The sequence below is a fragment of the Zingiber officinale genome, chromosome 10B, assembly GCF_018446385.1.
Source record: "Zingiber officinale cultivar Zhangliang chromosome 10B, Zo_v1.1, whole genome shotgun sequence".
NCBI lineage: Eukaryota > Viridiplantae > Streptophyta > Magnoliopsida > Zingiberales > Zingiberaceae > Zingiber > Zingiber officinale.
In genome coordinates this window covers 24906096-24922213 of record NC_056005.1, presented here as the reverse complement: position 1 = coordinate 24922213, position 16118 = coordinate 24906096, and the positions used below count along the sequence as shown (strand labels likewise).

The 16118-nt window shown below is 37.3% G+C and overlaps 1 long non-coding RNA gene across 2 annotated transcripts; it reads left to right on the top strand.

Annotated features, from left to right (window-relative positions):
* Positions 1–2177: 2177 nt before the first annotated feature.
* On the top strand, positions 2178–5483 carry LOC122028692. Of its 2 annotated transcripts, XR_006124916.1 has the most exons (4): positions 2178–2582; positions 2661–2720; positions 4896–5019; positions 5230–5483. It is a non-coding gene; the product is annotated as an uncharacterized LOC122028692 (long non-coding RNA). The 2 variants fall into 2 exon arrangements; XR_006124917.1 differs by lacking the exon at positions 4896–5019.
* Positions 5484–16118: the final 10635 nt, after the last annotated feature.

Sequence of the window (16118 nt, the reverse complement as noted above, 5' to 3'; positions counted from 1 at the left end):
GAGAAGGTAAAATGGAAATTTAAAAGTCATAATATTTGATCTTAGTTGAAATGTTAGACTTAGCGCTTTCAGAGAAGAAAATTAAACAGTAAATTTCTTTATAAAGCTTTGTCAAGGAAGTGGTTGTTGCTCCAATAACCAAGAAGGCCTAGTGCCTCGCCACGACCTGGAAGCTAAAATACTGAAATGAAAGGTTTAATTAACTTTATGAAAAAGTATTTAAAAATTAGAATTAAATAATGCTTTGAAAGTTTAATCAAACATTTTTGAAAATTTTGTTTATAAATTCATTTTTAGAAATTTTTTTTCCTGAAAAATTCTAAAGACTTAATTTACTTTTTGACTTGAATTTTTTTGGAAAATCCTTAGAATTTTTTTTAAATATTCTTCTGGAAAATTCTAAAAGTTCAATTACTTGGATTTTTTTTAAAAAAGTCTTTTAACTTAGAATTATTTTAAAAAAAAAAGTTCCCTCTAATTAGGACCCCATTTTTGCTATGATCAAAGGGGGAGAGAAAAGTACAAGTTTAGGGGGAGTTAGAAAAATTTAAAATTTCTGTTATTATTTTTATAAAAAGTGTTGTAATTTTACTAATTGCAAAAATTATGCTTAACTTGTTAATTTAGTAATTTTTTCTTTAAAATTACTCTTTATGTCTATTTTAAACCCTAACTTGAACTTGGGTTGATGCACATCAAAAAGGGGGAGATTGTTGGACCCCGTGGTAGTTTTGATGTGATCAACCAAGTTAGTTAGGTCCTGCTGTGTTTGATCCCTGTGTCTGAGTGTGCAGGAGCTTAGGAACACAGGAAGTCGAGCGGAAGACGCAGCTAGCGAGAAGGACGACACGGGAAGGAAGCCGATGGGCTCGGTGCGTCCGAAGGACGAGAGAGCTGTGGAAGAGTACTCCCGGTGGGCGTGAAGAGCGTGTGCGGCGTTCGAGGGACATTAAGCCGGGATGGAAGGATGCTCGAGGAGAAGGCCAGGAATTGGGTTCGAGTGAGCCCTATTCCGGTTGGCCGCAATCACCCAAAAGAACGGAGCTTCGGAAGCTAAAACGAAGAAGAAAAGGAGTCAAAAGAGGTTGGAAATTACTGTAGCAGAAGTTACTGTAGCTTGAAGGCGCCTTAAACAAGCTTGAAGGCGCCCTTGAAGGTGCCTTCAAGCCTGTTCAAGGCGCCTTCAACAGTCTGTTTTGACCGTTTGCGCTGCGGATAAAGTTTTATCCGCTGACCGAGCTGGAGGCACCTTAAACCTTGTTGGAGGCGCCTTAGACTCTCGGGATAGACTTTCCAGGAGCTATAAAAAGGCCCCTGGATCTAGGAATTCAACAACAACTAAAGCAATCAATCTGTACTCAATTCCTAGCAACTAAGTGAGCGTTCTAAGTGTAAAAAGGCTTCTCCGCCTACAGTCAAGGAGATTCTGATAGTAGAGCTTTTCATCGCCCTGGATTAACAACCTCCTTGGTTGTAACCAGGTTAAATTCTGTTTTTGTTTCTTTTTCTGTCTCCTTAATTTAGTTGTTATTTTATTGCTGATTTAAATTCTGAGTTGAAATCCGAGGAGGGTATTTTTATTTTATGTTTTCAGCAATTCACCCCCTCTTGCCGGTCTCCGCTGCACCAACACTAGCTGTGGTTAGGCAAGTGAAAACCCTAGGGGGTGGTAACGCTAGGTCATAGGGGGTGGTAACCCTATGCGGAAAGTCTTGGTGGGTCGAGTGCTTCAGGAAAAAGTCGTAGGGGGGGGGGGGGTAACCCTAGGTGGAAAGTCCTAGGGTCGTGGACCAGGTGAAAGACTGGACCAACCGGGAAGCGGAAGTCCAGCAGAAAGTCCGGAAGCATCGAGCACCGAGCAAAAGTCCAATCGATCTGGAGGATCGCACTGACAATAGGTAAATCTCCTGAGTGGAGTAGGTGAGGACGCGTTCCCCATAAAGGGAACAGTAGGCATCGGGTCGACCTAGGGTTCACTACTAGAAATATAGCCTATTACGACATTTTCTTCATGACATTTAATTTTAATTGTCACTATAAATATTTTTTAATGACATTTACCAAAAAGAATTATTTTAAATATAAAAATATCATGTTAGATAATATATAGTGACAAATTTCACCAATGTCACCATATATCATCCTAATAATCACTTAATAATTAAGTTTTTTGTTTTTTTCCCTGCCCTAACGCTAACCCCTTCCCTCATCACACGCCGATTTTCCTTCTCCTCTATTCTCGCTCGCCGCTCACCCACCCTAAGTGCCGCTCCGATCCTCTCCCTTTCTCTTCCCTTAGCTGCTCTCGTCATCGCTGCTTTTCTCCTTGCTCCTCCCTAATCTGCTCTCGTCGGCGCTCCTCTCCCTTTCTCCTCCCTCTACTCTCGTTCGTTGCCGCTCCTCTCCCTAATCTGCTCTCATTGTCGCTGGGATCTTCACCCACGCTCACGCATACCTGTGCCGCCGTCAGCCTCCACCATGATTCCTCCACAGCACTGCCTACATGCCGTGATTCTGCCTTTCTCCTCCCAAACTCATTCTTGTCGTTGCTGCTCCCTAATCTGCGGATCTCACCGTGATTTGTAATTTATTTTTTTTAATGTTGTGGATTGGAAGTTTTGTATTGTATATGCTCCTAACTAATTTCTTGTTTTTTTTAGGTTGTGGATTGGAAGTTTTGATAGTCACCTTGCTCCTTTCTACATAATCGAATCAAACAGGTATATATAATAATAGTTTTAAGTTTCAGTCCTTATCTAACAAGCTTCACTTGTATGTGTGGTTGGTTTATTTTCTTTGAATTTTGATGGATATGTTTCTTTCTTATGTAACGTGTTCAATCTTAGTGAGTGTTATGAGATCTAGGGATTCTTTAGTTTGCTCCACAAGCTTCACTCAACTCTCTTGATATTTTTCCTCTCTTCTTTTGTGTATAAAAAGAGTTTGTTGGTTTGATGAAACCCACATATCCAATCCTAAATTAGTAGCTGGGCTGACAAAGTGTGATTATGATGTTATTTAGATGTTTGTGACATCCTCTGTAAATGCTTGGGAAAAAATAGTTGTTTACTATTTACTTCAATTATTTATATTTAGTTATCTTGGTTTTTTTCTGCTAAGAGAAAAATATTTCTATCTTTTCATTTGTGAAAAGAATTGTTGATAAATGAACTAAAATAACAATGTTTGGGCTTTGGATTAAGCTAACATCTTTGACTTCACATGTTTGAGAGATTGCACTTTGTCCGTTAACATCACAGATAGTGACAATAAAGCTTTAGTATTATGACTTACTTTTGAGATCTGCTTCCATTAGCTATGGAAAATATTCTTTTGCTGATTCACTCTCTTCTTCTCAAGCCAATACAAAGAAACTAGTTGAAAGTTTTACAAAGGTTTGATGAGATCATTGCAGAAAATAGGTTGCACTCATATATTAGATGTCTACTGCCAGATTGACTAATAATTACAGTGCCTCTCTGCAACATGATTCTAAATTTGCTGATTTGCAAGTTGGCCTTTTATCAGCAACTATGCTATATCCATTGTTTTGTTATTATTGTGTGTGCAGATGTTTGTGATGATATATGTATATTTGTACTCTGTAGTATGAAGCTGATTGGAGTTCTAGAAATTGGGACTTCTCATTAGTTTCTGGAGAGCACTCCTTATTCAAGATATTCTTCTAGTAGTTGTCAATTCAACGAGAACTTGCATAGGTTTATATAAACTATTTCTTTTTTCTTTATTGGAATGCATCTGGATTCTGGATTATTTTATTCTTAATCCTAGACAATTGGTACTAGAAGATAAATGAATGATTTATATTTCTACGATGAAAAAATTAAGTTCCAAGAAATACGGAGGAGTGCTAGAAAATCAGAGTAGTGCAAGAGTAGTGCTAGAAGAAATCAAGTTTCAAGAAGCTGAGTAGTGCTAGAAAAACTTATTGAGAAATCAAAGAGTCAGGTCTTGGTCGATATGGGGGTTTCTAAACCATTAGTGAAAGAGTTCATTAATAAGTCTAGGAACTTTAAGTTTAATGAACTCTCCCTTAAAATGTTTTGATACTAAGGTTTTTTATAGGGAACAAATAAAATTTTCAGTGTAGGTTTAGAAGTAAACTCCTATTCTACGATTTATTCCTAGAGTTCTTGATTAAAGGCTTGGAAGAGTTGAATTTTGAGGAGTCGACCTATGACACCTTTCAGTCCCACTACTTCTGTGTTTTGCATGAGAAGACAAATCTGTCAGTGTTGAGTGTTGTGCTTCTCTACCGCTAAACTTTGATTTATACCACTTTGCTCATAAAAGGGAGATCTCATGTAGAAGAGTAGCATATGCCTAGTGCACAGTATTTTAAAATTTTATCCACATAGTGTTGGAGGGCTTGATGGAAGTGCTTAACCTATCACCTAAATTAGTGAACCAAATCCTCTTTCTCAATCTTGACCATGATGATAAAAGTTCATTTTTATCGTCTTAGTGGTGTGCATGATAACTAACATACTGCTTTGACTTGTATTTGAGTTACAAATTCATTAATATTTTAAGAGTTTTACCAATTTAGTTCTTCTCTTTAGTACTTAATATTAGTTCCTATTATTTGTTTGAAAGTTGCCTGAGGTCCTTGAATGAGGGAAATGCCGGTAATGCTTTTCTTTTGATCAAACTTAAATGCTTCCTAGGTGGAAATCAAACCATCAAATTATATATATATATATATATATATATATATATATATATATATATATATATAGATATAGGATTTGCTTCTATCCATTGTAAGTGTGAATATATTCATTCAGCCATTCTGAAACTTCAAGTCATGGCTTTGTACATTTCCTCCTACATTAAAATAAGCATCAAATTTTCATAGTAGTCTTCATTGACAGATATTAGATCATCATGGTGTCACCTGGAATATCCACTAAAAGCAACATGATCATCAGAAAACTACAACATACTCAAAGATAAACTAAAATTTCACATGATCTTGTTATACCAACAGAAGTCCAGGTATATATCTTCTCTTTTCAGCAAATTTTGAGTAGCTTTATTTTCAAACATTCCTAATTAGCAAGTTCAGGTTGATAGTATTAATGCATATAGAATGATACTTTATATGTTTCTTGTTTGGTATGATTTTTAATCTTTTAAATTATTTTTATTAGGTTTATATTTTTATTGTTTAATTTACTTATACAAATTTGTTGATTGTATTTGTAGGTGACAGGTACTTGGATTTTGCATATGATGGTTGAAGATGATTGATAGTAAATTGTTGAGTTTTTATTTTATAAGACTTTGTTAGTTTTAAAACTCAATAATTTGTTAGTATTTAGTTAGCATTGGATTCTATACTTTTACATTAGTATTGCATTTGTACTTTTGTGAAGATGGGATGAATTGTGATGATATGGTAAATGAATTGGATATTTTGGATATAAAAATGTTTCTATTCTTATTATGGTGAATGGTGATGATGGTTAAATTGTGATGATGTGTAACTTTTTCTATTATGTGATGAATGTTTTGTGTTCTGAATAAATATTATTAATTTATTATTATGTATTCTAAATGTTTCTATTTAATGTTTTTATAAAAATATTATAATTAACATTTAATAATATCATTATAGATTATATAAGATGAAAGTTTAAAATACCCTTATAAATTATCATTACTAACATAATTTATTGTCCTTATTTAAAAATTTTAAAAAAAATTATAATTGTCAATATAAATTAGTATAGGTGACATTTATATTTGTTCTTATTTAGATAATAAAAAGACATGCATAAATGTCCATGAAATATGTTTTCGTGACAATTTCGATTGCCATTATATTCCTATATTTAAGACACTTTTGAAGTTAGCATAAATATTTTATAATGACATTATATAAATGTCAAGAATACTAGAGGGTCTATGCTAACACCGCATATCAATACATTTTTTGGTGGTGTCACCATAGCTTTAGTGTCACTAAAAGTATACTATAAGGGCATTTATGTGTGTCCTTAAAGGCTATATTTCTAGTAGTGGTTTTCGGTCAGAAATCTGAAGTCAGACTCGGACAGTCGAGAGACTGTCAAACTTTAATTCATTATTATTATTGTGCACTAACTCTGTGTTGCAGGTACTCTGGACTAACACATTTTGCAGGTACCAAAAAACACAAGCTAAGCTCGGATGTACAGTGTCCGAGGCGCCTCCATGGGGCTTGGAGGCGCCTTGGTCCAGACCGAAGGCGCCTTGGATCGGACTTTGAAGGCGCCTTGGAGAGCACAGAAGGCGCCTTGAAGGGATAAGTCACGACCAGTTCAGGCTTGATCCACGCGGGCGACTCGACCATCCTACAGGTGCCTTGGATGGCTTTTAAGGTGCCTTGAACACCCTTTATAAACAACACTCGACCAGCAGCTCATAACAACTGCTCCTAAGCGATTCTCTTATGACAAGCTACAAACTCAATGACCCCGAAGTGCTATAGCAACATCCCGACGACCTGCAACTCCAAATTCGCTATTTTTAAGTGTTGTTGGTATACTTTAACTTCTGTTTATTGTACTTAATCTGTAGTATTTTCGAACTTATAGTTGTTGCCCACCGAAAGCGGTCAACGACCACGCGCCTTCGAGTAGGAGTCTAGATAGGCTCCAAACGAAGTAACCTCTCATGTCTTTTGTGTGTTTGTGCATTTTTATTTCCGTTGCTTTATAACTCGATAGTTTTACGAATTCGAAACAGTGAAAGCCACGAGTGCTATTCACCCCCCCTCTAGCACTTTCGATCCAGCAATTGGTATCCGAGCGGGGTCGTTTTGAATCAGTGCAACCACTGTTCAAAACATTTTTTTTCGTGGTATTTTCATATTTTTCGAAGTTAAATTAGGATTAGCTTAATAGCTACATTCTAATTGTTTTATCAAATCGGTTTTGCTCGAGGTTGGTACAATACCACTCGAGCTCATTTTCCCTTCTTTCTCCTGCACTACTAATCCAAGACCCAGTCTTGGAACCAGTTTTATTGTTTTTGTCATTCAGGATTTTAAATGGCCCAACAAGAAGGTTTCAGCACCGTTCGCCCCCCACTTTTTTCCGGAGAAGACTTCGGATATTGGAAGGGGCGAATGGAAACCTTCTTCAAGACACAATTCGACACGTGGATGATAATCAAGACCAAACTACAACTGCCATCCGACGAAGACGGCAAGCCAACACCCTACGAAAAATGGGAACCGTCTCTAATCAAGAAGGTGGAAGCTGATGCCAGAGCAACCTGCAACCTCCAATGCAGACTGACCAAGGAGGAACTCAACAGAGTTGGACCATTCTCCAGCGCAAAAGAGCTTTGGGAGAAGCTGATCGAACTCCACGAGGGAACCTCCGACACAAAAGTAAGTAAACGTGACTTGTTGCTTAATAAATTGTATAACCTAAAAATGCAGGAAGATGAGACAGTCTGTCAACTCCACGCACGTATACAAGACATCCTCAACTCCCTCCACGCAATCGGTCAAAAGGTCGAGAATAGGGGCATCATAAGGTATGCACTCAACTCTTTCCCTAGGAGTACATTATGGGCATCAATGGTAGATGCCTACAATGTCTCCAAAGATTATCTTCAATTAGATTAGACGAGCTATTTTCAGAATTCGAACTTCATGAGCAGACGAATACACAACCTTCCGAGAAAGCAATTGCTTTGCTTGTAGGTACCGGTGGAGCTCACGAATCAAGATCACGTCGAAGAACCGAATAGGAGCCGGAAGCAGAAACCGACTCAGAAGAAGAAGACAATGAACTAACCATTGAACTCATGAACCTTGTGTAAAGACTCTACAAGAAGAAGAAATGCTTCAACAAGAGGGACCTAAAGAAGGCAGTCCAATCCAAGGAGGCCCAACCGAATTCTAAGGTAAAATTTGAGGTGATCTGCTACGGATGCAACTAGAAGGGGCACATCAAGGCCAACTGCCCCAACCAAAAGGAAGCCAAGAAGCAGAGAAGGAAGAAGGCCCTGAAGGCGACATGGGATGAATCTTCCTCAGAAGACGACGACGATGACGACGAACTTGATCAGACGAGTTTACTTGTGCTGATGGCTCGGGACCAAATCAACCTGTCCGAGAGTGAGAGCGAGTCGAAGGCCAAGTCCGAGCAAAGCCACGGATCCGTATCCGTTTCTGAAGAGCCTGATCCCCCTGTAAGTATTTCTCGACTCAATAATTTAGTTAATTATTTGTTACGAAAGTTAGCTAAATCAAACCTTAGAGTCAAGTCACTTCTAAAGGAAGTAGAAGTCCTTAAAGAAGTGACTAACTCCGAATCTTTGACTGAACCAGTTCAGACTGGAAACACAACTCAAGTCCAAAAACTTGTAGAAGAGAATTCCAGCCTGAAAATTCAAGTCAAGGATATGGAGAAAACACTAGAACGATTTTCTTTATGTTCCAAGAATCTTGACCTAATTCTTGGGACACAAAGAGCTGTTTACAATAGAACTGGTCTAGGATTTAAACCAAAGAAAAAATATAAATCTTATTTATCTCTTGTACAAAGAGCAAATAGAAAAACAGTCCAAGCATGGGTCTCCAAGTCCAAATTGATTAATCAAATTGGACTTGGTCAATATTGGATCCCGAAGGATCAAATACACTACCTCGATAGACCATATGAAGGCTATGATCCAGGGGGAGCAAAAAGAAAGATGATATTAATAAAACGAACATAATTAAAAATTCAAAATTCAATAAAAATTTAAAATAAAAAATTCAAAATTCAAAATTCAATTAAAAATTTGAAATTAAATTAAAAATAAAAAATTCAATTAAAAAATTCAAAATTAAATTAAAAATTTGAAATTAAATTAAAAATTTGAAATTAAATTAAAAATTCAAAATTAAATAAAAAATTAAAAATTCAATTAAAAATTCAAAATAAAAAATTTGAAATTAAATTAAAAATTAAAAATTCAATTAAAATTCAAAATTAAAATTAAAAACTCAAAATTCGAAACTCAATTCGAAATTAATTCAAAATTAAAAGTAAAATTCAACTTAAATCAAATAAAAATAGAAGGAGGATCCAGAATAGCTGGCACCCCCAATTAAACTACTCGACTGAGTAACCGAACTTAATCTACCTGATAGGGTAACCGAACTTTACCTACTCGGCAGGGTAAATAGGGTTAGATTAAAATGGGTTAGATTTAACTTGACCCACGGTACTGGTGAAATATTGGATGATAGTACGTTGAGGAAAGTTAGTCATCGCATGTCTAGGAAGATATGACTTCGACCTGGTGCATTTGGCTAAGTGAAACTGACCGAAGCTACCCTCTATGGATCCTAACCAGTTAGACCAGGGTTTAGTACTAAGTTTAATGGGTAGGACTATTTGGAAAACCTTGAAGGCCTGATTACTTTAATGATGTCCTTGTGACTCACTATAACCCAGAAGTTTATCCAAAGAACGCTTGCTTGTTGAACCCAAAACTAAACCTAAATCTAACACAAAGTTAAACAAAACCCTTAAATTGAAACTAATTCATCTCACAAAAATTATAGGATCCCCTGATTGAAAATTTAGATCAGGTGAGATGACTAAGTAATTAAAATTAATTCAAAATTTAACTCGTAATTAAAATTAATCAAACTTAATTATTTTTAATCAAACTTAATTATTTTCAAAATTAATCAAACTTAATTATTTCTAAAATTAATCAAACTTAATCACTTCAATTTCTTTTCATCAAATAGAGTCCAATTCAAACAATTTATGTGTAGGAACATAAAGAATTGGATCAATGGATGTTAGATAGTGGATGTTCCAGACACATGACTGGAGATAAATTAAAGTTCACAAAACTCAAACCAAAAAATTTAGGGTCTGTTGCATTCGGCAACGACGACAAACTTAAGGTAATCGGAAGAGGTAACATCGAACTTAGTTCCGATTTTATTATTCGAAAAGTTCTATTAGTTGAAAACTTCAATTTTAATCTTCTAAGTATAAGCCAATTGTGTGATAGTGGATACTTAGTTACCTTTAACAAATCTAGTTGTTTAGTTAAAAATATTGAAAACTCTGAAATCACACTTAAGGGGCTTAGGAAAAATAATATGTACTCAATTGATCTACCCACTTCCTCAATAAAGTGTTTTCTAACACAAGAAGAGGAAACTGAGTTATGACACAGAAGATTGGGTCACACTCACACTAGACTCATTTCAAAAATGAGTCAAAATGGTGTAGTTAAAGGTTTGCCAATATTAAAATTTATTGAAAACTCAATCTGTAATGCTTGTCAACAAGGAAAACAAACCAAGTCAACCCACAAATCAACTAATCTAGAAAGAACTAACTCTTTACTTGAGCTCCTTCACCTTGACCTATTTGATTCACATGGAGCCAAGTCACTAAGCAAGAACCAGTATTGCTTAGTTATAATTGATGACCACTCTAGGTTCACCTGGGTAAAATTTCTAAAAACAAAAGATGAAACTTTTGAAGAATTTAGTAATTTTTTCAAATTAGACAGGAAAAGTACAAGTGGTAGCTGCCAAACCTAGGTCAGTGCCTAGTAAGTTGGTCAAGCAGAAAGCAATATTGTGTTGCTCTGTCCACCACTGAAGCTGAATACATAGCCCTAGGAGAGTGTGCCTCTCAACTTTTGTGGATGATGCATACCTTAAAAGACTATCAATTAGAATACAAAAATACAAAAATCTTAATTGATAATATAAGCTCAATTAATCTAACAAAAAATCCAATTCACCACTCTAGGACTAAACACATAGAGGTAAAACACCACTTTGTAAGGGATCACGTAGCTAAAGGTGAAATTGCACTTAACCATGTTGAGTCCAAAACAAACCTAGCTGACATTTTTACAAAACCCTTACCTGAACTTGAGTTCAGTACACTAAAAAGACAAATATGAATGTGTTGGGTAGAATAGATATTAATTTTCAAAACTCATTGTCTTACTTCAAAACTCTTATTTAATCATCCTGTTTTTTTTTTCTAGGAAAAATAAAGATTTCAAAATCCCTATTTCTTAAAATTGTCAAAAGTTGGACTTAGTTTAGTCTCTATCCTAGAAATCATGTTCCCCTAGAATTCAGCCAGAGCATCTCACAAACACCTAGGCTTACCTTGCTTGTGTTTGAAAAATATAGAATAGCGTGAGATGCATAGGGTACAGCCTGGACTCAAGAATGCTTATATCTGTGCATCAATATGAGTCTGAGCGTTAAATACCTTATTAACAGTAATCAGTTTAAATCATCCAGCCTTAGTCAAATCTAACTGGACCAAATGACTTAACTTGACTAACCAAGTGAAAGCTATTGCCCTCTAGGCAATAAGCAAGTAGTTAAAGGTTAGACAGTTGGTGAAGGAAATGGAGATTGTAAGATTGAGCATGCTTTAGGGCTCTGATACCTGATCAAAAAAATTTGGATAACTTAACATCTATTTAACCTGACTCATGCTTGGACTTAAGGACCAACTAAATTTAAATAAATAACCTAAATTAAATAGTTACTCCCTCTTCATCCTAAAATTTAACAAGTTCTTACTCCTATTTTTTCAAAATTAAGTTTTTTTTAAAAAAATTAAGCTAAGTACCTTTTTTAACTGAAGTTACATTTTCAAAATTCAATGTTTGCAAAAGGCTTAGCTAAGTGATTCATATAGCAACTTTCTAACTTTCTCATACTTAACCAACCTTGAAATCTAACTTTATAACTTTTTGCTAAAATATTTTTCTAAGTTACCTCTCAGATTCATTCGTTACTTAGCTAAAAGTATTAAAAGCATATCTTTGCAAAATTTAACTCATTGCTTTCAAAATATTTCTGCTAAGGAAAAAGAGACTTCAAATTTTTTTGGCTCCAAAAAATTCTTTAAAATCTAGCTAAGTTTTTCTTCTAACAGATTTTCAAAATTTAGCTAAGTATCTTTCAAAAAACAACTAAGTTTCAAAAGAAGTCAATCATATATTAGCCTTTTAAACTTAGGTGAAAAATATTCCTTTTAAGTCCTCTTTCTTCCTTAGCTAACAGTTTTTTCAGTAAAATTTAATTATAAGCTAAGTGTTACACAAACATTTTTTCCCATCTTTCATAGCCTAATATGTTAAAACATGTTTTAAACTGGCTTATTTTTGATAAATGGCAAAGGGGAAGAGTAGGGAAATTCAAAAGTAAAAGAAAGTCTAATTCAAAAAGAAAGCCTAGTATTAAGGGGGAGCTTCACAAAGTTTAAGTGTTAGCTTAAGTTATGCTTGTATTTGAATTTATGTACTTAAGCTTGCGCACTTAAACCTTTTAAATATATTTATGCATTTGTTTTACTTAACTTTGAATTTGGGTTGCCATAATCAAAAAGGGGGAGATTGTTGGTGCAGGAAGCATCCGACGATCGAACCTAAGTTTTGATAATGACAAAGGATTCAAAGTTAAGGTTATGTTGTGATCTAACAAGTCTGTTTAAGTGTTTCAGGAAAAGTCCTAGCTGTGGTTATACAAGTGAAAACCATAGGGGGTGGTAACTCTAGGTCATAGGGGGTGGTAACCCTATGCAGAAAGTCTTGGTGGGTCGAGTGCTTCAGGCAAAAGTCCTAAGGGGGTAACTCTAGGTGGAAAGTCCTGGTGTCGCGGACCAGGTGAAAGACTGGACTAGCCAGGAAGCGGAAGTCCATCAAAAAGTCCGGAAGCATCGAGCACTGAGCAAAGCTCCAGTCGATCTGGAGGATCACACTGGCAACAAGTAAATCTCCTGAGTGGAGTAAGTGAGGGCGCGTTCCCCATAGAGGGAACAGTAGGCGTCGGGTCGACCTAGGTTTTCCGGTCGGAAATTTGAAGTCAGACTCAGACATTCAGGAGACTGTCAAACTTTAATTCATTATTATTATTGTGCACTAACTCTGTGTTGTAGGTACTCCGGACTAACACATTTTGCAGGTACCAAAAAACACAAGCTAAGCTCGGATGTACAGTGTCCGAGGCGCCTCCATGGGGCTTGGAGGCACCTCGGGTGCGAGCTAGCTTCTGCCAGCGCAGCTCAGTGGAGGCGCCTTGGTCCAGACCGAAGGCGCCTTGGATCGGACTTTGAAGGCGCCTTGGAGAGCACAGAAGGCGCCTTGAAGGGATAAGTCACGACCAGTTCAGTCTTGATCCACACGGGCGACTCGGCCATCCTGGAGGCACCTTGGATGTCTTTCAAGACGCCTTGAACACCCTTTATAAGTAGCACTCGACCAGCAGCTCATAACAACTGCTCCTAAGCGATTCTCTTACGACAAGCTGCAAACTCAATGACCCCGAAGTGCTGTAGCAACATCCCGACGACCCGGAACTCCAAATTCGGTATTTTTAAGTGTTGTCGGTATACTTTAACTTCTGTTTATTGTACTTAATCTGTAGTATTTTTGAACTTATAGTTGTTGCCCACCGAAAGCGGTCAACGACTGCGGGCCTTCGAGTAGGAGTCGAGATAGGCTCCGAATGAAGTAACCTCTCGTGTCTTTTGTGTGTTTGTGCATTTTTATTTCCACTGCTTTATAACTCGATAGTTTTACGAATTTGAAACAGTGAAAGCCACGAGCGCTATTCACCCCCTCTAGCGCTTTCGATCCAACAAATCAATAATAACTCATACCACTAAAGGGTTATTATTGAACTACCACACCAATCCCATATTACAATATGGGCTCCTTCTTTTCATGAGTGTGTTAATCTCCCTATGTTTAAGATATCGTATGTCCGTTAATTAAATGAATTATTGACAACTCAATTAATTAACATCTGATTCCAAGAGTAGTACCACTCAACTTTATTATTGTAACGACCCACCTCCTACTAACTAGGCTGCGAGGCCGGACCGTCACATTATGCTGTGCTAACTATAAGGTGTGGAAATCTGTTCTATTTAAAATCTTACTCTGCTAATGACTATTACAGCCTGTAAGATTAGGTTCAAAGGCCTCTCCTTTGACATACATACGCTAGGGAAGAAACCCAAACCTTCTATTTGCTCAAAAGACAGAAATGAGACCCTTCCAGCTGAAATCAGACACTCCAATCGATCGGCTGATCGATTGGAGTCATCTGATCGATCCACTGATTGATTCAGCGTGCTACTGTGCACGGAAGAATTTATGGATCGATCGGCTGATCGATCCAGCTGTACCAATTGATCTAGTGATCGATTCAAAAGCTCTCTATTCGCGAGGCTAATTCCCTGATCGATCCAGTGATCGATTCCAGAGCTTACTGTTCGCAGAAATCAGCTCTCAATCAATCAACCGATCGATTGAGGTCCCTCCAATCGATCGGTCGATCGATTGGAGTTTCTGATTTCACTGTAGAACTCTGATTTCAGAGCTCGATCATACACAACTCACTATAATAAACCTAAAATGCCTAGAGAACATTGTAATAGGTCTTCACTAACATTATGCATGATTTACTACTCATCAATAGGCTAGCTAGTGTCCTAGGCATGGCATAAGCATGGTTTTACAATTCAGAATTCTTAAACATTCCAAAGGTGCATAAACATTAAAAGAACAAAAGGTTCTAATTCTTTAAATTTGCTAATTCTCAAGGGTCTTTATTCTAAGTTCCTGCCCACACACATCTTCGTAGCATTGACCTCCAGCCTCCGCTAGTCCATCTTTCCTTTACCTTTATCTGCAGTCTAAGGAAAAGAAGTATCTGTAAGCTTGGGAGCTTAGTAAGAAACCATCTACCTCACAAAACATGCATACGATGCAACTTATATTTTTTTAAAACATGCTATTCGAAATATATGCTGAACATTGCTAAACATGGATTCTAAAACATGGCATAATCACATACGATACATGGCAATCATAGCTAAGCATAAATCATCATGTGGATCCATAAAAGCTAAACTGAAATGAAAACTGAGCTACACTACTACTATTGATGCTAAGCTGCTCTGTATTTACCTCAACTATATTGTGAAGGTTTGAAAACTATTTATCATAAATAGATGAAAATACATAATCATACTGCTGATGGGCCCGACAACTGTACGTGCTGTGCGCGCATCTCTAACTAGACCCGGGGTTGCAAGTCCCGAATTTAGCAGAGTTACTAGGTTATCTAAACCTAGGGACGACTATGGGAGCCCAGCCCAAGGACAGCTGAAGTCCAGTACAGTGCCACTGAAAAGTAAAATACTGATTTGTAGCTAATATACCTTATCTTGCTCTTACTAGGTTATCTGAACCTAGAGGCGACTGAGGGAGCCCACCCATTGGACCGTAGTCCCATAAAAGCTGTAGCAAGACTAATATGCTATTTTAAATGCTTCTATTGCATTTATTGAGCTATTAAAATGCCTACTGTAGCATTTTACTGATCTAAACATTCTGTCAAATACTTGGTGTGCACTAAACCACATCCTTCATACTAAAAATCTGCACACAACTAAACTAATGCAGAAAAACATGCGAATAGCTACTTATACTGCAGGTGAGGGGTTTCTTACATCCTGCGCTAGTTTTCCTTACGATCTGATCGCTAGGTTTTCCGGAAAAACAATCTTCTCGACGATCTTCTCGCGTCTATACGTTCTTCTCGCGGAGAGGAGCATCCTCGTACCTTTGATGTTGCCGAAAGATACTCCTATGGCCCTAGGGATGGAACCCTAGGTTCTTCCTTGGATTTGGGCGCCGAGAGGTGAGGAAGGGAGAGGCGGCGTGAGGGTGAGGAGAGGAAGAAATCCCGATCCAAAAATAAACCTTAATTATTTCCCTATTTATATTAAGTGGGTAATTCGGCCCAACTCTAACATAAATGATCCGGTAGTAAGAGCGGGCCCCCCCTGCAAAGTCAACGCCAAGGGGAAGTCACCGGAGCAGCCGCCCATCCGGGGGAGAGTGTGGTCCGACCGGACCGACGGCCGTAGACGGCCGGTCCGACCGGACTGCCGGCCGGCTCGCACTTATGGTTGGAAGGCACCCTGTCAAATCGGGGTTCCGACGCTCAGTTCAAAAGGTCATGGACCGAGCTGACCTTTTGACCGACCAAAGTCATAAAGCACCCCTGTTTATTAGTCTCCACAAAGCACAAG